This window comes from Balaenoptera musculus, chromosome 8 (assembly GCF_009873245.2).
Source record: "Balaenoptera musculus isolate JJ_BM4_2016_0621 chromosome 8, mBalMus1.pri.v3, whole genome shotgun sequence".
Classification (NCBI taxonomy): Eukaryota; Metazoa; Chordata; class Mammalia; order Artiodactyla; family Balaenopteridae; genus Balaenoptera; species Balaenoptera musculus.
In genome coordinates this window covers 52,886,806-52,914,455 of record NC_045792.1, presented here as the reverse complement: position 1 = coordinate 52,914,455, position 27,650 = coordinate 52,886,806, and the positions used below count along the sequence as shown (strand labels likewise).

Here is a 27,650-nt window from a genome sequence, read left to right as displayed (position 1 = left end):
GTACTCATGCATGTGCATGCGCACACACACACCCCACGTCTCCCTTTCTCTCTCTGAAATTGGTGAGCGAGTTGAGAGCCAGCTATGCCAGGTCATCACGGAACCCCCTGTTGTACTGGTATTCATGGTGGTCTTGCAGGTTACCTTGGCAACGTGCACATTGCTTTTTTGGCTTTTATTGTATAGTCGGTACTGTAAGTTTTCTGTTTTGAGTTTTATAACTTTGCAGCATTTTAGATAATGTTGTGTTTGTGCTTTGTTGGAAAATATGGGAAAAGCAAGAGGGAGATTATTTTGCGCTTTCTCCAAGCTGTGTGCTGTTTAGCATAAGAATAATAACGAAATACATTTACTCTATGCCAGGCACTGAACTATGCACTTTATATATATTTCATCCTTACCCATCCTATGAGTAGTTACTACTGTTATCCCATTTTACAGATGAAGAAACTGGGGCATGAAGCAGCTAAGTAACTTAACCATAGATAAAAAGCTATGAGGGGGCTTCCCTGGTGGCGCAGTGGTTGAGAATCTGCCTGCTAATGCAGGGGACACGAGTTCGAGCCCTGGTCTGGGAAGATCCCACATGCCGCGGAGCAGCTGGGCCCGTGAGCCACAATTACTGAGCCTGCGTGTCTGGAGCCTGTGCTCCACAACAAGAGAGGCCGCGATAGTGAGAGGCCCGCGCACAGCGATGAAGAGTGGCTCCCACTTGCCACAACTAGAGAAAGCCCTCGCACAGAAACGAAGACCCAACATAGCCATAAATTAAAAATAAATAAATAAATAAATAAAAATTTAAAAAAAAAAAAAAACAAAAAAAAAACCTATGAGGTACCAAAGCGAGGACTTCTGACTCTGTCTTCTGGGCTCTTCTTGCTAACCAAGGCTTCTTCTCTTAAACTCAGACCTGCCTTACATCTCTCAGCTAGGGATTTCTGCAGCTTTTTAGGTCTGAAGTATTAAGACTCTCAACAAGGGTGGTAGAAGCAGGAACTAAAAATAAGACATTACATAATACACTGCTTTATGTTGAATCTTATAACTATAGAACCTTTGAGTGGTGATCTATCAGAAAAACTGGGTTCAATCATTAGTCTGCTATTTATTGTGTGATCCCAGGAAAGTTCCATGACCTCTCTAAGACTCATGAAGAAAGTATCACCTGCTCTGTTTATCTTATGAGGTTGTAATAAGAATCAGTTGTGTGTAAGCGTTAGTGTGTTGGCTTTGGGACCACTCTGAAGATTTTTTAAGTTCTTCAAATGTGTGGATCAATGCAGCTGCCAGATAAAGTATTACCCACTACAATAAAGCAGATAGTCCTGAGCCTGGATCAGAATCCTGGATCGTTGGGAATATTAATAACCACTCCTGCTTCGCATGTGAGCCTTATGTAAAGCACCTCATGTGATGCCTGTCTGGCTCAGATGCTCAGTGAATGATTCCTTTCCTTGCCCCATCCCTGCACATATCCCTCCTACCCTCATGCCCCCACCCTGGCTTTGTGCTTTTATTGGTGAATTACAAGGAACTTGCTACTCCATAGGCTAAGCAATAATCCAGGTAGGAACAGAACAAGAACTGTCTGGTATTCCCCCATCTCAGATCATTGGGGCTCACGAGCAACACTCATTGCCTGCCTATGATTCCGTTTTCCCATGCCCCGAATAGGCTGATTCATTTGTTCAGGGTACACCGTGGAGTCCTGCCAAATGCAAATAAACTGTCTATGGGGCACGTGCCGAGCTATGCTGGGAGCAGGCTCATTACTGCCACAGTCACTACAACAAATAACAACAAAAGCCTCTAGGCGCAAATTAGCACACATAATAAACTTAATTCAAGAAACACTGAAGAGACCCTTAGTTGCATTTTAACTTACACAACACCATTTATCACACAAGTGCCATGGGGCCTCTACAAACTGAAAATAAGACATTGGTACAGATTAGCGTCTACTACGCCTCAGCGACCCTTCCAACTTAAATCCACCTACCACACACACACACACACACACACACACACACACACACACACACACACACAGAGGTGTGAAGGGAACACAGGGAAGACTGCAGAAAGAGTAACTGAAAAGAACTCACAGTCTGGAAATTATGAGAGAGTGTTCTATTCCAAACTGGATTATTCCTTAGCCTCTGGACTTAGAAGTATCAAGTCCAGAAGTATCAAGTCCCCTGTAATTCATGCATAAAAGCACAAAGCCAGGAGGGAAGTAAAGGAATCATTCACTGAGCACCTGAGTCAGACAGGAATCACAGGAGGTACTTTACGTAGGACACACATGTAAACAGGGGTGGCTATTAATACTCTCAACAAACCGAGACAAAATCACTGCGATGGTACTTGCAAACCTCTTTTCCAAAGTAATACACAATGTGTTACAAGAGGGACGAACCACCAGATACAGAGACAAACAATAATAGCTAGCATTTGAGCACCTATACAACGTGCCAGTATTGTGCTAAACTCTTTACTCATGTACACTGTCTGATTTTCAATACTCACAACCACCTAGGAAGTACATGATATTATCTTCCTTTTGAGGATGAACAAAATGAGCTGCTTGAAATGGTTAAGCATCTTGCCTGGTCAGTCACCCAGGTTCAAATCCCACCTCAATCTTCTTCTGCCTGGGTGACTTCAGCCAAATCCCTCAACTTTGCTATGCTTTAGCATCCTAACAGTGAACGGGGATAAGGCCCAGCCCTCCCTGCCACTCACTGAATGCTCAAGGACTACATGTTATACAGAGGAGTAAAGTGTAAAGTGCATGGAAAAGTATTTTGTCTTCTCCTAGGTGGCCTGCAGTCAATGGCAGGCAGAGACCATTTCACAAGATCTTTTAGAATCCCTGAAAGTAAGACTGTAATGCATATGCCGAATGATTATGCATTCATAATCACTATTAATGAGTACTGGTATCAACACAAATATGAATATAATGATTATGCATTCAAGATTACAGATGAACAAAAACTGTCTCGTCATCTTCGCAACATATTTACTGAGCACCCAATTCTGTGGCTGGCATTGCACCACATGCTGTGGAGACACACAGATGCGTATGAGGACTTGGAGAAAGACAGTAGTGCACTGAAAGCAGAGTGACCAAAATGACCATGGGGAGTAAAGGTGGCAGTGAGAACTAACACAGCTCAAGTAAGGGTTCATAGTGGCAGGAAAGGAGTGACACAGGGAAGGCTGAGAAAACAGGTTGGGACAGACTGCAGAAAAGCTATGAATGATCCTCTTAAAAGAATTTCAAAAGAGTCAGCAAACCAAGGAGCTACCTTAAGAGAATCAGAGAAGCACGGTCACATGAGGGAGGAGGAGAGTAAAAGGGCAGAAGGAGAAGGGCTCTCAAGTGAACTTGAAGTCTACCCCTAAGTTCTGCTCAGGGCTAGCTGCCTATGCAATTTTTTCCCCTCTCTCTCCATTCCCCCTCTTCTCGCTTTATATCATAAATGGTCTTTTTCTTCTTCTTTTATGCCTTTGGCCCACTTAGGTTACAAAGGGCCCTGCTTTTAGGGTGTCTCCAGGGATATTTCAACTTCTGTTTTCTTATCCGTTAGATAGTTATAACATCCCAGGATTATTGTGCATATAAAGTGAGGTAACATATAATTGTTCAACAAATGGTGCTGGGAAAACTGGATATCCACATGCAAAAGAATGAAGATGAACCTTTATGCCATACACAAAAATTAACTAAAAATGGATCAAAGACTTACATGTAAGACCTAAGACTATAAAACTCTTAGAAGAAAACATATAGGAAAAGCTCCATGATGTTGGATTTGGAAATGATTTCTTAGATATAACACCAAAAGCACAGGTAATCAAAGAAAAAAAATAGGTAAATTGAACTACAGAAAAATTAAAAACTTCTGTGAATCATAGGACACAAAAGAGCAAAAAGATAACCCATGGAATGGGAGAAAATATTTGCAGATCATATATCTGATAAGGGGTTAATATCCAGACTATATAAAGAGCCGTTACAACTCAACACAACGAGAACAACAACAACAAAAACAACCTGACTAAAAAGGGGGCAGATTTGAATAGACATTTCTCCAAAGAACATATACAAATGGCCAATAAGCACATGAAAGAATGTTCAACCTCACTAATCATTAGGGAAATGCAAATCAAAACCACAGTGAGATACCACTGCACATCCACTGGGATGGTTGCTGTCAAAAAAATAGAAAATAACAAATGTGTCAAGGATGTGAAGGAATAGGAACCCTTGTGCACTGTGGTGGGAATGTAAAGTGATGTAGCTGCTACAGAAAGCAGTTTGGTGGTTCCACAAAAAATTGAAAATAGGATTTCCATATGACCCAGCAATTCCACTTCTGGGTATATACCAAAAAAGAATTGAAAACAGGGTCTTGAACGATATTTGTATACCCATGTTCATAGCAGCATTATTCAAAGTAGCCAAAAGGTGGAAACAATCCAGTGTCCGTCTATGGATGCAGGGAGAAGCAAAATGCAGTATATACACACAATGGAATATGATCCAGCCTTAAAAAGGAAGGAACTTCTGACACATGCAACAACATGGATGAACCTTGCAAACTTCATGCTTAGTGAAATAAACCAATCACAAGAGACAGCTCCTGTACAATTCCACGTACATGAGGTACCTAGAGAAGTCAAACCCATAGACATAGAAAGTAGGATGGTAATTGCCAGGGGCTGGGGGAGGAGGGAATAGGGAGTTGTTGTTTGATGGGCACAGAGTTTTAGTTCTGTAAGATGAAAAGAGTTCTAGAGGTGGGTGGCGGTGGCAGTTGTACCACCATTCAAGGATGCGGATGTACTTAACGCCACTGAACTTGTACACTTAAAAATGGTCAAGTTGCTAAATTTTATGTTATGTGTATTTTACGACAATTTTTTAAAAAAGGAATAAGGTTCTAAAGATAGAAATAATTAACATACATAAAGCATCCAGCAATAAAACTTGGCAATGAACCTTAGTTCCTTCCTCTCCCCTGATGCAATCCTTTATTTCAAAGATCTTTTCAAACTACCTAAGGAGCTCAGCACCAATCCAGTTCCCCAGCTCTGCCATTAAATCTGGCTGTGTATTCCAGGACGAATTCCTCCCCTTACTGAGCTTTTTTTTTTTAACCATTAAAAGAAGAAGAAGAAAAAAAAAAAGGATTAAACTATACTACATTCCCTTTCAGCTATAAAAATACAAACACATTGAAGGTTGAAGAGATTAAGAATAGGCTAGCAGAAAGGAAGGAAAGGAAACATTTTTGAGCACTTATTATGTGCAAAATATTGTGATAGGGGCTGGGGGATTCACAAATACAAATATACAAAAGGAAGGTGATAATTCCTGATTTGAGGGAAACAAAGGTAGACATCATGATCTATGTGTAGGTTACAGGAGAGAGTGATTAACTGCTAGGGGAAATCCAGGAAAATCCACCAGAGAGGTGATAATTGAGGGCCCTTGATTTTTGAGGAGGGATGTGAGGGATTAGAAAGAGTCAATCAGGTAGAACAGAGGCAGAAGGGCAAGCAGGGCAGAAGGACCAACGGGAGTCCCTTATAGAGAATGGATACACTAGTCAGGGCACAGTCCAGAGGAGAGGTGGAAGCCAGTCTGGAAAAGCAGTTTGGGATCTGATTGCTAAATGCCCAAAAAGCTGGGAAAAGGAGCTTGGATTTTATGCTAAAAGTTTTGAGGAAGCACTGACAGCTGAAGCTGGAGAGTGACAAGATCTGACGTGCAGGTCATAGAAATATCACGTTGGTAACAGTGTACAAGAGGGTAGATTAAGGGAAACAGGAAGCTATTGCCATAGTACAGACAAAACAGGATGAGGGCCTGAATGAGGCAGTGGCAGTAGGGAAGGAGAGGGAAGAAAGCTCTCTTTGCCTCATGCAGCTCCCATAGATAAAGGCAGGAATGGTGCACGAACTCCAGAAGGTTGGCTCTTATACATGATGGACCTTGAACCACATTCTTATTTCTAAACAGTTTCTGACTAATTGTGAATGTCCTGAGGTCCAGGGCAATCACTGAAAGGGAGGAAACTAGGCATAAAAGTTAATCTGTTTCAGCTGCTAGGCTACCCCCCTCACCCCCTTCGAACCAGAAATAATGGAAGGCAGCAATGGAAAAAGGAGCATCTGGCAGCAGTAAAGACCCATCCCTTCCCGTGCTGGAGCTGTTGGCTCATCCTTGGACATCACAACAATCAAGAATGGAGAATCGTTCTTTTCATCCCTTCTCACAGCATTATCCCAGCAACCTCATCCCCTAACAATGGTGTGGTTTGTGTTATGTTTTCCCTCTGTCACCGCCCCTCCCCACCACAGCACAACGGAGATGCTGTGCCCCAGGGGCCAATGAGGTTGTGAGCCTCACAGCCTCTGAACAAGTCTGTGAGGGGTAGGATGCTCCTTCAGAAAGAGCTGCATGAAGGAGCAGATTAAAAAGACCAAACATGAACTAAAAGGAATGGGGAAGACCATTTTCCCCCCTCTATTAAACTAGCAAAAAAGATTTTAATGACATTTCCCAGTGGTGGTAAGTGTGTGATTAAACAGACACCCATGTCTGTTGCTCAAAGCTATTTGTTGATATGATGTGCCTGGAAAACAATTTGGCAGTATTTCAAGAGCCTTAAAAATGTTCATCCCCTTTTGCCCAATAATTCTCATTTCTGGCAAATGACTGAGGGAATAATTCAAAGGAAAGAAAACTATATATGCATGAAGATACATATTATAGCATTAGAAGGTAAAAAAAAGTGGTACAGTTTCTGTTCTTTAGATTTTTTTTTCTCCCATGTCTACCCCTCTGACTTTCCCTTAGGCTTTGTAATGTTGATCTCTATGGCTCTTGAGAGAACCAGATATAATGACAGAAATTGCAAGCTCTTACCTGAGTATACAACTTAAAGAAGATGTGCTGTAAGAAAATTTACCACATGACTAACCAAACTCAGCAACGAGTTACATTAGAGGCTTTCTATTCATTTTATAGGATAGCAAATTATTATTAAAAATTCATTTAAAATAATGAATTTATACATTCAGTATTCTACCATGTACCAGGCACTGTGCTAGGGGCCGAGGATATAGCAGTAAACAATACAGACACGGTCCTTGATCTCAGAGCCCAGTACCTAGCAGAGACGTCAACAAAAAACAAGTATCAATAATTATAATAAAGCATGATAAATATTATGATAGAGGGAAATATGGCATGCTAGTGGAATGAATAGCAAGAGGGTCTTATATCCTTATTGAAGGGATCAGAAAAAGCCAATGGGAAGAAGTTAAGGAATGTGGACTTCATCCTCAGGACCAGAGCACATACCAGGTATCTGCCACCAAGCTCTGGGCAGATCTGCAGCAGCCTTCTCGGGTACCTGCGTAAGAGAAGCTGGTTTTTTGCAACATCCTTGATATAAGTTTGATCCTGAGAAGTGACTTATTAACACTTATTTACTCATGGTGTTGTGACGGGGGACAGTCCAAGAGACACAGAGTTGGTCCCTGCCTGCAAGTGTGCCTACAGTCTCCAACAGCACAGATTACCAAGAGAGGTTTGGATAGAGGATAAATACAGATAACACATTAGGAATAGGTAAGATTAAGTATTTACATTCCATTCAGACAGAAGGTTAAGTATATTAGAGCAGAGGAGGGAGAGGCAAAGGGAACGTCAAGGGAGTAGAATGGTTAGGAAAAGAGAAGGGCTGGAAGGAGAGCAATGGCAAGTTTTTTGGGAGTCTGGAAAAGATAAAGACACAATCTGACATAACAACCTCCACTTTGGTAAGGGAGGGGGAATATTTGAGAGGTCAAACGATGGGCTAGGCACTGTGCTAAGTGATTATTATTATTATTTTTGGCTGTGCCACAAGGCATGAGGGATCTTAGTTCCCTGACCAGGGATCAAACCCACACTCCCGGCACTGGAAGCTCACTGGACTGCCAGAGAAGTCCCTGCTAAGTGATTTATATGCAGTCTCTCATTACTGACTATAATCTTATGTGGTAGGAATCCTTGGTCCCATTTTATGGATAGTGTAACTGAGGCTCAGGGGAGTAGAAGAATTTCATAAAGATCTCTTGACACTCAAGTATTTCCAAATCCAAAAGACTGTAAACCAAGAATTATGCCTCTGGATAAAATTCCATAGGGAGGATGTCATTTTCACTTATGGCTGTGGTCAGTTAATCCAAAGTCATCGATTTTATAGTTATGTGCTGGAGTCAGCTTCTATTAGCTCATGAGAGCTGATTGTTAAATTTTCAGTAATTCTGCAACCCAGCTGATTTCACCTTAGTGATTTGAAATCAGTCATGGTGGGAGTATTTATATCATAGAAACTGGCAAATGCTATAAATCAGGGCATCTTCTTCTTCTCCTTTTTTTTTTCTTTCTGAGAACCTGTTGTTAAACATTTACCAGCACACTGCTGCTTGAGAACCTTAGAGATGAAAGGGAATGACTTTTATTTCACTTGCCAAGTCCTACCCAAGTCCTACCTATTGGTTCTAGTTGCTTGGAGGACTGTGCTGAGAAGCATTCCGAGACTTCATTTGTGGTAATCTATCATAAAGAACCTGCCAAAACTGAACTGATGTCTATCATGGGTAGGGAGGGGGAAGTGGCAGCAGGCATACCTTGTACCTTCCACCCCTGGCCCAGTCTAATGCCCTAGTTTTAGAGATGAAGAAACAGAGACCCAGAGAGGGAAGGTGATTTACCTGAAGCCACATAGTGAACCAGTGGCAGAGCTGAAGTTAGATGTCAAATAATCTGACTTTTAGCCCAGTGATCTTTCCAGGACAGCACAGAGACCACTTAAGTTGAGGCACTCTTAATTTAGCTAGCATTAATAATATTGAGCAACATCGTAATGACAATGACCCCTAAGCAGGAATGTTGCAGGGGGAATACAAACATACGGTGGGGGGTGAACTAGAATGAACTCCTGTATCTTTCAGCCCTGAAAGTTTATGATGCTAGATTTCTAAGAACTCTATATCTATGCTCATATGCACCTTCTTCCTGACCACAGAAACTACTACCAACCTAAAGCGTGCAATTTCTAAGAATCTTACATGACTTAGCAACACCCTGACAACCACCACACTGTCAGCAGTCAAGAGATATAGAGATTATACTTAGAGGGTGATTTTACCAGAAAACATGAGATGAAATAATGCCATGAATAAAAAAGAAAATCCACAATTGCCTATTCCTATGAACTTTAGTAGTAAATTATCCCTAAACCATTTTTGTTCATTTATTTTTAAACACTGTATTTTTGACGTAGCATGGCTCAAGAATCAAGAGGTATAAAATAGCAAACAGAAAAATGTCTCCCTCCACCCTAACCCCAGCCATCCTGTTCTCTGCTTTGTAGAGATAGCCATTGTTACGAGTTTCTTGTGTTTCATTTCAGAGATATTTTATGTATGCAACAGTAAATATATATAATATTTCCCTTTTTAAATACAAATGGTCGTATAGTATGATTCAGTATCATTACAGATAGTGTAACTGAGGCTCACTTTTTTCCCCTTAAATTATATCTTGGAGCTTATTCCATATCAGTGCCCAAAGAGCTTCTTCATTTCTTTTTATGGAAAATGCTTCCAACCTTGTGAGATAGTCAGAACAGGTGTTATTTTCAGGTAAATGTCTTATTTAAAATCATCACAGCTGGGCTTCCCTGGTGGCACAGTGGTTGAGAATCTGCCTGCCAATGCAGGGGACACGGGTTCGAGCCCTGGTCTGGGAGGATCCCACATGCCGCGGAGCAACTGGGCCCATGAACCACAATTGCTGAGCCTGCGCGTCTGGAGCCTGTGCTCCGCAACAAGAGAGGCCGCGACAGTGAGAGGCCCGCGCACTGTGATGAAGAGTGGCCCCCACTCGCCGCAACCTGAGAGGGCCCACGCACAGAAACGAAGACCCAACACAGCCAAAAATAAATAAATAAATAAATAAAGTGTAAAAATTAAAAAAAAAAAAATCATCACAACTTGGGAATTCCCTGGTGGTCCAGTGGTTAGGATGCTGCACTGTCACTGCTGAGGGTGCAGGTTCGACCCCTGGTTAAGGAACTAAGATCCCGCAAGCCCTTCAGTGCAGCCAAAATTAATTTTTTTAAAAAATTAAAAATTAAATAATCACAGCTTGATGCCAGAGGAGGGCTAGCAAACACAAATACCATGCAAATGAAAAAATTACTTAAGTTCATGCTGATAAACTTTTAGGGGGATTTTGTTTTTGCATTAATTTGGTTTTCCTTAGAAAATGAAATGATACATCGTGGTCACAGGTCAATAACAGTAGTAAACTCTATTGAATCAAATTTGTACAATTTTTTTTCTGTAGGTTAAAAAAAGTCTAGATGCAGAGCAAAAAAGTGAAATTGTGGTCATGAAAGTGCTCTGAAGGGATTTCTTATAGGAAAAGAAATTGTTACTTTAAATTAGCTTTGTCTTATTCCAAAAAAGATTCAGGTTATTTATTATTATCTGTCTGTGGAGGTGTCTACATTCTGCTATGAGCTTCTCGAGTTGCCTGAGCTTCTTGAGAGTAACAGTTTGTCCATCTCTGTATTCTCAGATACAGACAAAGACACAAACATAGACTAGGATCTCAGTGATTCTTGTTGAATAGATGAAACGATATTATAGAGAATGTTTAAATCACCTGAGAACTCAGTTTGCTACCCTGAAACATGTCTGAAGAAGACGTAGTTCTGACCCAATGAGATGAAGACTAAGGAGAAACTGAATAGAAATTTATTTGGGCAGAGACTCAGTCTATGCTCTTTAACCACAGCAGGTAAGTCTCCACCTTTGCCTATGCTCAAGATCCTTGCTACTAAGCCCAATTGCCTCATGTCTATTATTCAATACAATTCTACAAATATGTACTGAGCATCTGTGCTGGGTACACAGTGGGAACTCAGTAAATCTATATCTGGGTCAATTTTTAATCCCTATATTATCATCACTTCTATACACATCTAATTCCCATAACAGACTGTAAACAACTTTAAGGGATCATGTTTTAATCATCTTTGTATCTGAATATGGAATGGGCCTGCTGGGCACTCAAAAGTCTAATATATAGGGCTTCCCTGGTGGCACAGTGGTTGAGAATCCGCCTGCCAATGCAGGGGACGCGGGTTCGAGCCCTGGTTTGGGAAGATTCCACATGCCGCAGAGCAACTGGGCCCGTGAGCCACAAGTACTGAGCCTGCGCGTCTGGAGCCTGTGCTCCACAACAAGAGAGGCCGCGATAGTGAGAGGCCCGCGCGCCGCGATGAAGAGTGGCCCCCGCTCGCCGCAACTAGAGAAAGCCCTCGCACAGAAACGAAGACCCAACACAGTCAAAAATAAATAAATAAATGTATAAAAAAAAAGAAAAAAAGTCTAATATATAAACAGAATAGGGACCCATGTTCCTGATGCTGGGAACCAGGGTGAGGGGTGGGGGTAGGGGAGAGGTAAGTGATCAAAGGATGCTTCGAGTGAAAGTAAGAATATCTGAGATGAGTCTTAAAGGATAAAGAAATATTCCCAAAAGGAAATTCTGAGAACAAGAGATGAAGGATGGAAGAAAGAAAAAATACTCTGAACATAAAGGGGAAGCCATCATCATCAAAATGCACGGAGGAAGCAATAGTCATGAAGTGTTCAGGAAACAATTTACAACTGAGTGTTTCTAGAGCCTAGAGGCTCCCAGGAAAAGATGAGAATGAAAAAGTAGGTTGAGTCCCAATCACAGGGGGTCTTAGATCATTTAAGAAAAATGGTGAGGCCCAAAATTTTGAGTAGAAAGAATATGATATAAAGGAAACAATTCAGGATTCAAGGGTAAGACAGAGCTGGGATTATATCCTAAACTCTTCATCACTAGCAGTGTGACTCTGGAGAAGTAATTTAATCCCTTTGACCTTTAGTATTTCCTCTATAAGGTGAGCATAATATATATCTTACTAGATTGAAACGAAGAAGAAATGGATGTTAAAGAGCTTTATAAACCAGCAAGGGCAACATAAATATTAATTGTTGTTATAATCATAAGTTGTGCTTTGGGAAAAAGTCTTACAGTCTTGTTGAGGATTTGCTGGAGGTGAGAGGAAAGCCTAGAAGTAGAAAAGATAGAAAGTGGCTGTGGTGGAGGGATCATTTGCTAGTGCAGATGAATACAGAAGCCCTATTTCTTCACCTGCAGATCCAAGGACCTGACCCTGAGCTCTTCCTTGAGCAAGACTCTCAGGAACGGATGGGTATACACATCAACTACTAGGCATTCATGATTCCAGCTTATTGGACAAAACAAATCCTGGGTCAATAATTTCAGTGGGATGACAAAAACAATTTCCTGTTGCAGGGAATTTATTGGTAGCACTGCATTTGCAGTCTTTCCAAACAGCAATTCATTAAGCAATCAGCCAAAAACACTAAGCCAAAGGGGGCCTTAAAAAGGACATTAAGTGTAAGATGTTAATAATAGGGCAAACTGGGTGTAGGTATATGGGAACTCTCTGTACTATCTTCTCAATTTTTCTGTAAATCTAAAACTGTTTGAGGAAGTTAAAGTCTATTTTTTAAAAGTAGATTACAGGTTCAGAGTAGACTTTTTTTCGTAATAGCCAAAAACCGGAAATAATCCAGGTATCCATCCATAGGAAAATAGATAAATTGTGGTACATGCATGCAATGAAATACTACTCAGCAATAAAACGGAATGGGCTATTAAACAACAACACGGACGGATTTCAAAAGTATCACGCTGAGTGACAGAAGCTATATACAAAAAAGCACATACTATAAGATTCCATTTATGTGAAATTCTAAAACAGGCAAAAATAATTTATGGTGGGAAAAAAATATCAGAATGATGGTTGTTTTTGGAGGGTGAGGGTAGGAACTGGCCAGGAAGGGGCATGAGGAAGCTTTCTGGGATGATGATAATGTTTTACAGCTTTACAGGTGCTTGAGTTACACAGGTATATGTCTTTGTCAAATCTCAGAGAACACTCACTTAAGATTTGGGCATTTCACTCTGTAAATTTTACCTTGAAGAAAAATGCTGAACAAATACTGGACTCCAGTTAATGAGTTAATGATATGCATGATGAAATATTTAGGGAGAAATATAATGATGCCTGCAATTTATTTTAAATGCTTTAAAAAATAAGATGAATAATGGATGGACAAAGGGATGGATAGATGGATAGGTCTGTGATACAGCAGGGGTCCATGGCCTGTTAGGAACCGGGCCGCAGAGCAGGAGGTGAGCCGCTGGCAAGCGAGCGAAGCTTCATCTGCCCATGGCTCACATTACTGCCTGAACCATCCCTCCCCCTCCCCAGTCCGTGGAAAAATTGTCTTCCACGACACCGGTCCCTGGTGCCAAAAAAGTTGGGGACCGCTGTGATACAGCAAGTGTCGTAAAATATTAATGGTGGAATCTGGATGGTGGATACATGGGTATACACTGTAAAATTCTTTGAACTTTGCTGTATGCTTGAAAATTTTCATTAAAAAATTTTGGGAAAAATAAAGAACATTTTGGGGTCTTGTGTCTGGGTTGGGTGATTGGCAGAAAGAGATTATATTTAAGCTTATCGGGCCAGGCTTGTAGGATCCTAATATTAATAAAAATCCTTTACACTTAACTAACTGTCTGTCTGTCTGTCTGTCTGTCTGTCTGTCTGTCTGTCTATCTATCTATCTATCTATCTACACCAGGTCTTAGTGGTGGCATGTGGGATCTTTTTTTTTTTAGTTGCGGCATGCGAATCTTTAGTTGTGCCATGTGGGATCTAGTTCCCTGAGCAGGGATGGAACCCAGGCCCCCTGCATTGGGAGCGCAGAGTCTTAGCCACTGGTCCACCAGGGAAGTCCCTACACTTAACTCTTTACATGAATACAGACAGCCTTTTCATATTTATCCTCGTTTTATCCTCCAATCTGATTTATGTACCTCTCATCTGTGTTCTTGAGGATATCTTCATTTTAGCATTTGTCATCATTTTCTAACTATTTTCATCTTGTGTCACCCTACTAGACTACCGAGAACTCCTTGAAAGCAGGGCCTTGCCTTTCTTTTTTTGACTTGGCGTCCCCTTTGCCTAGCATAGTATCTGACATATACAGAGGGCATTCATCCCAACATTTGTTGGGTACATCCCATGAGTTATAAGGAGAGCCAGCTGGGTCAGTCAGGCTCTTTTAAAGGCCACGGGGAAATATGGAAGATTTCCCAAAGAGACATCTGATCCAAAACATATTCTATGGAAGTGACTCTGCACTTGGAAGGAATCAGCTAGGTGCAGAGGGACCTGTTTGTGTTTCCTCATTTAGCTTTTATCCTGACATACTGCAACCCAAAATACCTTCTAGATGAAACTAGTGTGGTATATACTGTAGGTTGGCTCACTCCACTTCCACCCCCCTCCCCTTCTAGTTGGAAACAGTGGAAAACTAAAAAATCCAGATTTGCTTGCAGTTAATCTACCAATTATGTGCATTCACACAAGACAGGTAAGCTGGAAGTGAGGTGAAGACCATTTTCCTGCTCTCGGGGCTGTTTCTTGTTTCTTCTGGCAAGCAAATATGTAGCTATGAAAGGGTTTATGCAGCTGAGGCATTTTCCAGCTTCCTGAGTGCCACGGGGCATTTGCAGCAGTAGCTTCTCAGGTCTGACCTCCTAAGTGCTAGAACACAGCTATGGAGTGGGGGGGGGGGGGGGGGGTTAACTGATCACTTCAGTGGTATTCTGGGGGTGGGGAGGGAGTAAGTATCATTCGTGGAGCATACAGCTTTAGTTTTTCCTACCATTTGGTAAGCATTTAATCCCTTGTATTAAATTCCTTCCTGTTCAAAGTATCTGGAGTGGTTTCCATCCCTTGCACTTATCCCTGGGTATAAAAATCAAGAAATAAGTTTGAGTGACTAAGGGCAGGCCCTTGTGGATGGGAAAGGGGTTGCATTTCTGAGTTTTTCACAAAGAGTACCTATTCAAGTAATTGTTGAACCCTACCTTGTGCCAAACACTGGGCTAGTGGCCGGCCTCAAGAGACAGGGGTTTGCTTTAGATGGAAGAGCTAAGCTACCATGTGAAAGAAGAGGTCACAGTGATGGATGTTTGAGAGAAGGAGGGAATGGTCAGAATGAGAGGCCAGGTGAACTGGGTGGCTTTAGAGGAGAGAGAAAATGCTTATGCTCAGACCTCAAACCAAATTACTAAAAAGTTAAGCATTTTATGCATAGCATATTCATCTCCATTATCTCCATTAACACCCCTTACTACCCCCACCCCTTTTTTGGGGGTTAACATTTGAGTGTTTCCTATGTGGCAGGAACTCACATACATTTTCTCATTTAAACTCTGTAACACCCTACGAAGAGGGAGCTATTATTAGCTCCCTGACTTGCCTGAGGTCTCACAGTTATTAAGGAGCAGAGCCAGCACTCAAACTCATATCTTTTGATCCGAATCCTACATTCTTAAGGGATCACAAAGCCAGAATTTCAGCTCCTCAGAAGACATAACATGTTTAGAAACTAACATTGTACAAATATGAGGAATTGTTATCCTTATCACAGAAAACATCTTTCTCTAAGTTTGAGGTCTTCAAGGTAAGCGGAGCGGTGTCCATGCTGTTTGGGTCCTGGAAAGGGATTAGAGAGGTCTAGGCTGGCTCAAATCAGGCCTCGCCTAGACCTGATTTGTTTTAATCAGGACAAAGCGGGTGAGGGGCAGAGAAGGAAAACCAGTTGCTGCCACACATGCCTCCTCCCCAAGGCAGCCCTTTATCTCCTACTCCACTGTTTACAGCTCCGAGGACACCATCCAGACCTAGCAGATGAAAGTATCCACTGGGAAGGGGAAAAAGCACACATGCCTCCTCCTCATACAAAGGGACATTTGTGCCAGGCGGTCTAAGAGGCTGACACACACCAAGGGTTTGCCCCTCCTCCCTTCACCCCTAGAAACAGACAAGAAAGGCAGCTTTCTGGTGTCCACAAAGCAGGGAGGCTGTGTCAGGGAAGAGAACACACACTCTCCAAAACTGCTGACTTGATTCATCCCCAACGGACACAAGGCGGAGAGGAAGACTTCAGGAAACGGGCAGATTATGTCCAAGAAAAGATTTCCTGCAAGCAGTTAACGGGAAACTTACATGAAAAGCGGGGACTAAAAATACACAGGCTATTGGAAGCTAGTGGCGAGGGCCCCAGGACCCTTAGTTCTTCGAGAAGTGTCTGAGGAAGCTACCGGCTTGGAACTCTGCCCACACCCCCACCCCCCGCCGCCCCACCCCCCGCCGCCCCCAACACACACACAACCAACCTAGTGAGACCAACTTAGCATTGGCTTTATTCCCTAGAGAAGCTCATCAGGCACCTGGTGTGATTTAAACTTCAATGTAACATTTATCAAATCCTCACTGTGTTCTAGGCACTCTATTCATATAAGTCATTACAGCACAGAAGGCAAGGGCCCTAGAGCCTTATACACAGAGCCTGACGCAAATGATGAGAGAAGCGGATAGGTAGTATAAATGATATCCTATGTCTACGTGAATTTCGATGATCAAGGAATAAACCTCACAATTTAAGACTTAGGAAGATTTAAAGGGTTGGAAAACCTGCATAGAGGTGGCTATGGAATGCAGGAGATTTATTTGCACTTGAAGATCTTTGTAATGACAAATCAGAGCTTGGCTTGAACAGTGAGGAAACTAAAACGCAACTTGAGGAGACCAAAAATTAGCTATTAGGGAGTATTGTTTGTTTGATTTTGAGACAGAACTTTTCCGTAGATGTTTAAAGGCAGAAGCAGGCCCATGGAGTTCTCTCCGTGCCCTAGGGCCTGAGCAGAAATTTGAAGATGGAGTTTGTTTTCAGAGCGTTCTCTTTCCCCTTCTCTTATACTTCTAGAAGCCTAATTTTGCCAACTATTTATTGAGCCCCAACAGTAGAGTACCCCCTACAGCACTGAACAACAACAGATCAAGAATCTCACAGTTTAAAAGTTAAAACACGTTCTACAAATACCAGAGGGAGGAGGGCAGTGCTGGGCTGCCTAGGACCCTGGCATCACTTTTGAAGGGCTTATCACCCTGCTGCCCCATTAATACACTCCTCCTAATTGAGCAATTTATAAGTCCTCATACCCAGAAATTTCGGGCCCCAATTACAAAAGGAAAATCTTATCACCAGTCATCCTTCAAACACACAAACACATACACTAAGTTTTTCTTGCAGGTTTATAATAAATAATTTGAGGCCAGAAATCTTTCAGTGTCATATTTTTATACCTAATGGGAGCCAGATGTGAAGGTACATTGGAAAACAAAACGTAGGTGGTCCTATGTGATTAGCATCTAGGGAGGCTGGGCTGGGAGAACAGAAAGTTGTTTTTGTTTTATTTTTTTAAACCAAGGATGATCTAAGACTTCTTTTGTTGTAAAATCCCCTGGATGCCTTTGTGGTTGCTGCATTCAAGGCAGCTGAGCACTCCTTCTTTGCTAAATGCTGCTCCCAAATCCTTTGGATTATCTGACACCACAACTTCCTGCATCTCTGTGCTCCTTTTCAGCCTTATGGGGATCCTTTTCAGATCTATGATCCACAGGATTTCATCCTTAACTTCCTCTTCTTTTACTCTCTATACCCCTTGGTAGTTTAGATTCCTCTCATCGCACAGAGTTCTCCTAGACTTACCTCTCCAGACTATACTTAAGGAGCTATTGGGCAGCCATGAGTAGAATTGACACCTTCACCTCCGTTTGATACCTTCTTCCAATTCTCTGTATCAGAAGGAAAGGGAAATAATTAACTGGCACTCCAAATCTCCTAAGCCTTGGTGAACTGCTTTATTATGTAAATAGATAATGAGGATTCTGTGTTTTGTCTATGTATGTCTGCACATTAAGTTTATTTTATAACTTGGAAGTACAGGTACTACAGCTGTCATTTCATTTGCTATATCTAAACAACAAGCATCATCAAACAGTGAAAACTGGACAGGAATAAAAAAATATGGGAAAATCAAGTGGCCAAAGGGTATGAGGAACATAATGTTAGGAAATTCTTGGTTTTTGTACCATCAGAAACAAAACAAACAACAAGTTGGATCAGTGACTTACACAAATTAAACTAAAATATGTTAGCAGCTACTTTCTATTTCTAAAATCAGAGTCACGGTAAAGAGAAGAGAGCCATTGGATTCAACTGCTCAGGAATCTGGCTGTGATTACTCTGGCATCACTTCTGAAGACTATAGCACTAGCCGAGAACAATGCTGAAAGAATACCGGGCTGGGCAATGGTGTTCTCCAACTAGCTTTGCTACTAAATACTCTTTGCTAAACATTCACTTAATATTTTTAACTTCCAAGATCCTTACACATTCTTAGCATTTGGTCTCAGCAAAAGATCAGATAATGATTCATACATCACTGTAGATTTCAGTCAATGGGTTTGACTTCCTTACCCAATACTATTTGCCTCTTACATCAACACTCCAAAAAGACGTAAGGACAGTGGTGGAGGATGCAAAAGGCACCAAAGAAGCTAAACTTCTCCTTTTGGCTGCAGTCTCACAGATGGCAGTGAGGGGGCAGGGCCCTAAGAGAAAGTAGGGCAAAATTCCTCATAGCCAAGTCAGAGTCAAGGCTTAGTTAAGAAGAGGCTGGAGAGTCATAACATGATAAGCTGGAGAGGAATGGTATGCTTCCTCCCCTGGCAATCCATACTGCTCTCTTAGGAGAAAAACAGCAAGAAGCGAGAGGCAAGTTGGAGAAAGAATGGTGGAGGTTTGAGCAAAAGAAGATAAAATTCTTCCCTCACAGAAAAGCATAATTCTAATCATTTCCCATCCCTACACTATATCAAATCCAGCGAATGGTGAGAAATAGAAAATGTTCTGTCAATAAATGAACAGTAATCGAGTTCCTCCCTACATTCCAGAGGGTACATTCTATGCAAACCTTGAAATTAAGGAGCTCAAGACCTAGCTAAGAAGCCATGTGTATTTTAAAAATATAAGTAGCAAGTAAACATTATAAGTCGTAAGTGACATTAGGAGTTTAGAGCAGTGCTTTAAACTGCTGTGCTTCTAGGTGGTCTAGGAAGGCTTTGCAAAGCGACAGACCTGGAGCTGGGACAGGTCAATGTGAAGGTTTGAACTATGCTGTCCTTCCTGGTTGACCTTTCTTCTTTGGATCAATCTTCAAGGAACTTCTAAATATGCAATAACAACAATAACCACCAACAAACTCCTTACACGAGTAAGTAAAAGTACTTCGTAAAATGTAAAATGTTAAATATCATATCACTTGAATCTTCAGAAGAGCACGTCACCATCATCATCATAACAGCATTTAACACATGCAAACTATTATACAGAGGATAGAGAAACAAGGTCCTATTGTAGCACAGGGAACTATATTCACTATCCTGTGATAAACCATCATGGAAAAGAATATGAAAAAGTATATTTATATGTATAACTGAATCACTTTGCTGTACAGCAGAAATGAACACAACAGTGTAAACCAACTATACTTCAATAAAATTTTAAGAAATAACACCATTTAACATTAACTGAATGTTAATTCAATGGGCACTGCACTGTTGACTGGAAAACATAATATCCATTTACAGTCTCTGTCTTCTTTCATTACAGAGTCTAGAAAAGCAGGACGTTTGTTTGCTTTCCTCGGCTTCCTTCTAACTGTATGTATCTATGTGTCACAATTCTGGACAATTAGACGTAAGGAGATATCTGCTGAGGGCTCCTGAGAAAGCTTTTGACTTTCTTGCTACCATGAGGTTGAAAGCCAACACATTATGGATGGCTGAATGGGAAGATATACAGAATAAACACCCTTGATGACAACACTGAGTCTCTAAACCAAAGGCAGCAACTGCTTATTCTAGACTTATAATGTGATAATGTCATTTAAACCACTATCAGTCAGCTTAATGAATTGAAAATATTCCTGACATAAATACTTACCATGTGCTTAGCCAAGGTTATAGAGTAGGTAGGTGACAGAAACAGAATTCAAGCCCATGTCTGACAGACCCAAAGCCCTGACTCTTTTTTTTTTTTTCTCTAAACATCTTTATTGGAGTATAATTGCTTTACAATGTTGTATTAGTTTCTGCTGTATAACAAAGTGAATCAGCTATATGTACACATATATCCCCATATCCCCTCCCTCTTGCGTCTCCCTCCCACCCTCTCTATCCCACCCCTCTAGGTGGTCACAAAGCACTGATCTGATCTCCCTGTGCTATATAGCTGCTTCCCACTAGCTATCTATTTTACATTTGGTAGTGTATATATGTCAGTGCTACTCTCTCACTTTGTCCCAGCTTACCCTTCCCCCTCCCCGTGTCCTCAAGTCCATTCTTTATGTCTGTGTCTTTATTCCTGTCCTGTCCCTAGGTTCATCAGAACCTTTTTTTTTTTTTTTTTTTCCATATATATATATTACCATGTGGTATTTGTTTTTCTCTTTCTGACTTACTTCACTCTGTATGACAGACTCTAGGTCCATTCACTTCACTACAAATAACTCAATTTTGTTTCTTTTTTATGGCTGAGTAATATTCCATTGTATATATGTGCCACATCTTGTTTATCCATTCATCTGTCGATGGACACTTAGGGTGCTTCCATGTCCTGGCTATTGTAAATAGTCAAAGCCCTGACTCTTAACCACTACATTAAGAAGGGTGTATGCAGTGTTATGAAAACTTGGGTCTCCTAATGACCAATCCTATGTTTGTTTTGGTTGGAGGGATTAGTCATCCTATGATGGTCACAACCATTCTCACCATAAAACTTTATATTCTGGGTACATCCTAATAATATGTTCCAAAGAACAATGACACTAATTTCATAGGGGCAAAGGGATTCAACTTATTGATTTATTATCAGTTATCTTCTCCCGATTCCCTTCTTGACAAGTCTATGACCCTCTTCTTTCACTCTGAATTTCTTTCACATTTGAAAACCAGAAAAACTTAACATTTACCTGCAGAAATTTTCCATTTTCTCTTTCTGTTTTTCTGCACCCATTTGGACCTTCAAGATGGCCACAAATGAGTTCTGCCCTTGTTTTTTATACAATAGACAAGTATCATTTCAACAAACTAGGTATCTTATAACACTTAAAAATAAACAGCAGACTGTTTCTGGAGGGTCACTTACCCCCTTACAATAGAGCAAACTGGAATATCATTCAGAAATATTTCAAAGCCTAAAACAACACTGAGCTGAGGGTGACAGTGATCAGCTGTTGGCAGCTGTTTGGGTTTTCATGGCTTTACTCTCAAGTGAAATGTACTCCCCCCTGTGATTATGACTGGCCATTACATAGGAGGATTAATGGGGCTGCTTTGGGCTGTCATGGAAAGCTTAAGATATGTTCTTTATGTGGATTCCTAAGAGCAGACATCCTCTCTGCAAAGCTGATAGGTCACCTTCCTCAACCAATTAGCTAATTGTCTGAAATCACTCCTCACAGATCAAGAAGCACTGTCTTGTGAATGAACTCAGTTCATGCAAAAAGCAAGAGCCTTTTGTTTCCTTTTGAAGACCCTATTCAACTCTAAGGTCCTTTCCATCTACAAAATTCTAAATTCTACAAATGTGAACAACCAGCTCCAATGAATGAATCCTTCCGGCTTTATGGCGAATGAGTGCTTTTTTGACTACGGGTTTTTTTGTTTTTTTTTTTTAAAGAAAAAATTGTTTTTTTAAATGTAGCTTCCTGACTGTACCAGGTGTGAAATGGTAAATCAAAGAACAAGCAGTGGTGTTGGGCATCCTTTGTTGTTTCCCTCGAATCTTGCCAGACTTATGTCATCCTGGATGTTTTCTATTCTGCTGACCAAGCCAGGTCTTCCCAGAAAATCTACAGACTGACTGCTCAATTCTAATCAAAACATAGTATCAAATTCTAAAAGTTCAGGGCTACCTGGAAGATTGGTAGCTGGCTCTCACTACATAAAGAAGAGTGAGTGGCCCCTTTTTTGTGGCTAATACTAGGAACTGGAAACAACCTCCATCTCTGGCCTACTGGGAGAAGATGGGCTGAGAATCAATCACCTTGCATTGAGTGACAACACACCCTTATTTACACTATTTGCATACTATCTCTCACTGACCCTTATTTCCCTGCTTCCAAATACGGTGCTATTATTTTATTCAGGTACCTACCCTTCCCTGTGCCATTTCCCCTACTACTTAGATCTGTTTCTTCAAAAGTCTAAAATCCCACAAGCAAAGCATAGAAAAAAAGGGAAAGCCCAAATCTCTTGCAACTGAGAATACTGGGAAAACTTTACTGGCGATGTAATATAAGAGCTAAATTAAGGATGGACAGAATTTTAATAAGTAGAGATGGGGGAAGGAGTAAAAGGAAGTTCCCCAGGAAAGGGAGAATGGAAAGAGTACATGTCATGTAATAGATACCATGCTTTCACATAAATTCTCATCTATACCTTATAATAGACAATGCTGGAAAAGGCAGGTAATATAATTCTCTCAAAGCCTTTCGACAGTTTAAGAAATTTGACCCAGGTTACAGAGCGAATAAGAAGTGAATCAAGGTCTCAAACCCAGATCTAGCTCCAAATCCTCTCTTTCCCCCACCACACTGATGAGCAATGGCATGGAGGCGGGAAAGGACAAGGTTCATTTAGGGAATGGGAACTCAGCCAATACAGTAGGCAAGGGTGTAGCAGCTTCTGAGTATATGCTCTTTGGGAGTCACCATTTAAAGAAAAGAGCCCCAAGAGACAGACCCCACTAGTGCTATTAGGTGTAACCACAGTGAAATTGTTGAGCATTTTGACAAGATAAATCAGAATAGACAGTATGTCATATCTTTTAAGAAACCATCAGTAGTCCTAGAGCTGATGACCCTCGTTCAGGACCACGATGGTTGCTTCTTTCATCATCTCCATTTGGCAGCATATTCAAATTGAACCTAAATACTATCTGAGCCTTGATCCCACTGTGTACTAGTGATCCAGCTCATATACAGAAGGCAGTGATTATTCAAAGGGACTACATGGGCATCTCCTGACATACCTGCATTTTGAATACATATATGGATTCCCCCCAAACATCTCATGGTATTTTTCCATTTACCAACATTATCCCTCTTCCTATTTCTCTATTCACAGGCTCCAAAATAAGGCCTAAACCATAGCAGTTGCTTACTAAAAGTTTACTGAAAAAATGATACATAATAGACATTCAATAAATGTCGAGTGAATAAATGAACTGGATGTTTCTGTTAGAAGTGGATGAGAGATGTTAAGCCATAGACTCAAGGTTAGAGTATTGGGGTACAATGTAAAGTAAGATGGTAAATACAAGCTAGAGCCACCAGACAGACTGGAGGGTCTGGTGAAAGCCAAGCACAGGAGTTTGACTTCATTTTATAGGCACCAAAAAAGAGAATCCTGAATGTTGCTGAGGATAAAAAAATCATGGGCATGATGGTAGGGAGGGAGGGGGGTGGTATACCCCAAAATGATTCTAGATTTTCAGTTAACAGCCTGAAGGTACCAAACAACTGTTGAGAAGACAGTGAACCCCCTGAAGGGAGAGGGCCAGAAAGATGTATAGAAAGCAGAATCCTTGTCCTTGTTTCACAAAGTTCCTCACCTTTTCCTGATGATAGCAAAGGTCTAATTCCCTCACTATTCTCTCTCTATTGCCACCTTACCCGTTGTCTCAGTTATTCTTCTCTTCAGGAATCCTCTGACCACTCCTGAAAATTCCTGATGCAAGTTATTTGATTGGGTAAGTGTAATGTGTCATAGCCTCAGAACTGTTTAAAATGCCTCAGAATTTCCAACCTCTGTGGGAGAGAAAGGCCAGTGTAAATATATCGTGTTCTCGTCCCTGTGGACAAGACAAACTTCACCTACTCAGTTCTGGTCAGAGCCAAAACTCAGTGAAATGATTTCTTTCCGCCTACCCTACTAAAGCACAGCAAAAATAAATATAAGGAGTACCTCACTATGTGGCCCATGCGAGTAAGTATACTCAGAGAAATAAAAATGTCTACCTACATTTTGTTTTCCTTGCCTTCTGCCTATACTCTAGTCAACGCTATTAACTGATTTGCCCAGAACTCACCCCTGTGCCTTTGCTCAAGCTCATCCTCACACCTGTACCCACACCTCACTCTCTGATTGTGTTGAAATAATGCTCCTCCTTTACGGACTTCTCTGGTGGTCCAGTGGTTAAGACTCTGCCTTTCCAATGCAGGAGGCATGGGTCTGATCCCTGGTCAGGGAACTACGAAATTATGCTCCTCCTTCAAGGCTACCTTGAATGCCACCTCCTCTATGCTGTTTTCTTTTATCTTTTAAATGAAATGCAAAGCCTTCCACATTTAAACCCCTTTAACACCTTATCTATTACAGAAAGACTTGTGAGATAGTTTCTCATGAATACTTCTCAACTCCAGTTCTAGTCCCTTCATAAGACATTAGTTTTGAGGCCAGGGGCTATGTCATTTGGACATTCCCCATCGTTCCCAGTGCAGCATCTGTACTTAGTACAAGTAGGAGGCTATCAAATACTTGCTGAAATAAACTAATGAAATTATTACTTTCAATGAGCTTTCATACACATTACTTCAGGGCATGATTATCCCTATTTTACAAATAGGAAAATGAAGGCTCAAAAAGTTAAGTGTTTCAGAAAACAGACCATGCTTTCCACAGAAGCTGAGATAAAAGGCCCACACAGAGGATGCAGATTGAATCTGGGCACTTCTTGGATAACTGCTCCCATCTTTTACTGAATAACCCACTGAGAACATAAACTGGTACTTTTGGGGGAATAAATCTGTTGACATGTATATCAAGAGTCATAAAGAAATTCATATAACCTGAACCAGTACGGCTATTTCCAGAAATCCATCTTAAGAAAATATCTAGAGATGTGGACAGACTTATGCATGAAGATGACCACTGTACTATTGTTCAAAATAATGATAAAATCTGTAAAATCTTCTGTTTTCCAATTGACAGACTGAAAATAAGTTTGTATCTCTTTCTTCCCAAATCCCAAAGATGTGACAAAGTAGTACAAAGGGATTAAATTAATACCTGTGGTTAGGGTGGGGAAAGAGAAATAAAGGGAGAAAAGAACCAGACCAGAAATTTTTAACACTTTTCAAAAGATGGAAAGTAGAGGTACCTACACATAACCCAAGTGAAGGAAGTCAGGCAAAGGAACATGGGAAAAAACTGCATGCAGTATCCAATGCTGCTCCTTGATGAGGCTGGGAAAGGTGCCATGTTGAAGAGTAGAGCAGCACTGTCCAACACAAATATAATGTGAGTCATATACATAATCTTGGAATTTATTTTTACATTTAAAAAGTAAAAATAAGTAGGTGAAATTAATTTTAATAATATATCCAAAATATCATCATTTTAACACATAAGCAATATAAAATGATTTTTGGGGGGTTGTTTTTCTTTGAAATCTGGTGTGTATTTTACATTTACAGCACATTTTAATTCAGATGAGCCAGGTTTCAAGTGCTCAACAGCTCACACTTGGCTACTGGCTACTGTAATCCATAGCGCAGAATTAGAGGATAAGGAGAACAAGGTCAGGAAGAGGAGCAGAAATCAAAATGATTAACTGCAGCGTTGTCTAAAGAACCATCTGGGCAAAACATTTTAGATATGCAATGACTCAGAAAGTTTAACTCCTATGCATTCTTTCTGAAAAAACTACCAAGGATACCTTATAGCAAAATGAAAAAGAATTTTAAGAAAGAAGATGACATGGGGTGCAAGAAAGGAGATTTAACCTAGGAATTCAGTGAAATGGTAGCAGGCCTTGAAAGTAGAAACAGAACTCTCTGGACTTAGAGAAGAATGTGTCAAGATGCAAGTCATTTCCCTACAACAAACAGTATGATTAAGAAGCTAAATGATGTTAGCAGTCATAAGGTAAAGGCAGATGCTTCTTTCTTCAGTCCGGGAAAAAAAAGGCAATTAGAAACTCCAAGGAAAACAAAAAGAAAAGACCAGGTATAAATATGAAGCAAAGAAAATGTGGCAAGTGATGTAATGTAGAAAGAGAATCTATTTGATCTTGATGTTTGGAATATTCTCCTTTAAATGTCACAGGTTTAGTATCATTGAACCTTATTTTCTTCCTTTGAATCAAATCATGCGACTCAGCTCTGTTGTGATATGTACATAATTGTAATACTGCAAAGGATATACACTAGTTGTTAATTCTTAGAATCAATCCACAGGTAAAACTCAACACTTAATTATTTTATAGATCTGAATGTAAATATTATTTAGCCATACAATACATACCTTAAGATATGAAGGGACTAATTTTCTCATCTTACCTGTTGGAGGGTCAAAATATTCTGTATACAGTTAGAGAGGGAAAAACAGAATTTTAGGCCTAAGTGGTAAGCTGCATGTGACAAGTTTGACTAAGGGGCTTTAATGATTCAATGATGCCTGTTTCCTTACCTAAGAAAACTAAGGCTCCAGTGTCCTAGTGGTACAAAGTGGTTTCATGAGTGAGTCACACTGCAGCCATTAAATTATCCTCAGAGTTTACAATAAGTGTTTTTAAGCTTAAAGTGTTAAGTGAAATCAACTGTATCCAAAATTGTAGAGACAGTATGAAGCCTAGGCAAATGGAAGGAAATCCGAGCTACATTTATGTATAAGGAGAGATTTAGGTTAGAGTTAAGTAATCACCAGACTTCTAAGAGGCAATCCTGAAGAGGCGTGGGAATCTAGTTGAGGAGACAAAAGAGGTACAAGGAATAGTCAAGGTTAAGTGTTAGGCACTGGTACTACCTCTGATCTCTCTCTGTAATCATTCCCTCTTTCCCAAAACACACAGTTTGTACTCATTAAATATTCACAAATTTAGATTATCAAGGCTACTTGAATGATTTAGGATGGTCAAGGGAGGCTTTTTTTTTTTAATTGAAATATAGTTGCTGTACAATGTTACAGGTGTACAATATAGTGATTCACAATTTTCAAAGGTTCTACTCCAGTATTATAAAATATTGGCTATATTCCCTGTGTTGTACAATATATCCTTATAGTTTATTTTATACCTAAAAGTTTGTACCTCTTAGTTCCCTGTGCCTATATTGCCCCTTCCCGCTTCCCTCTCCCCACTGGTAACTGCTAGTTTGTTCTCTCTGTGAGACCACTTCTTTTTTGTTATATTCACTAGTTTGTTGTATTTTTCAGATTCCACATGTAAGTAATACCAAACAGTATTTGCCTTTCTCTGTCTGATTTATTTCACTTAGCATAATGCACTCCAAGTCCACCCATATTGCTGCAAATGGCAAAATTTCATTCTTTTTTATGGCTAAGTAGTATTCCATTGTGTGTATGTATGTATGTATGTATGTATGTATATATATATGTGTATATATATATATATATACACATACATATATATATGTATGTATATATATATATATATATATATATATACTATATCTTCTTTATCCATTCCTCTGTTGATGGACACTTAGGTTG

General features: G+C 40.5%; 1 protein-coding gene across 2 annotated transcripts in view; it reads right to left on the bottom strand.

Moving 5' to 3' along the window:
- GAB2 (GRB2 associated binding protein 2) overlaps positions 1-27,650 on the bottom strand; it is a 175,256-nt gene that overhangs the window by 84,919 nt on the left and 62,687 nt on the right. The window lies entirely within an intron of this gene.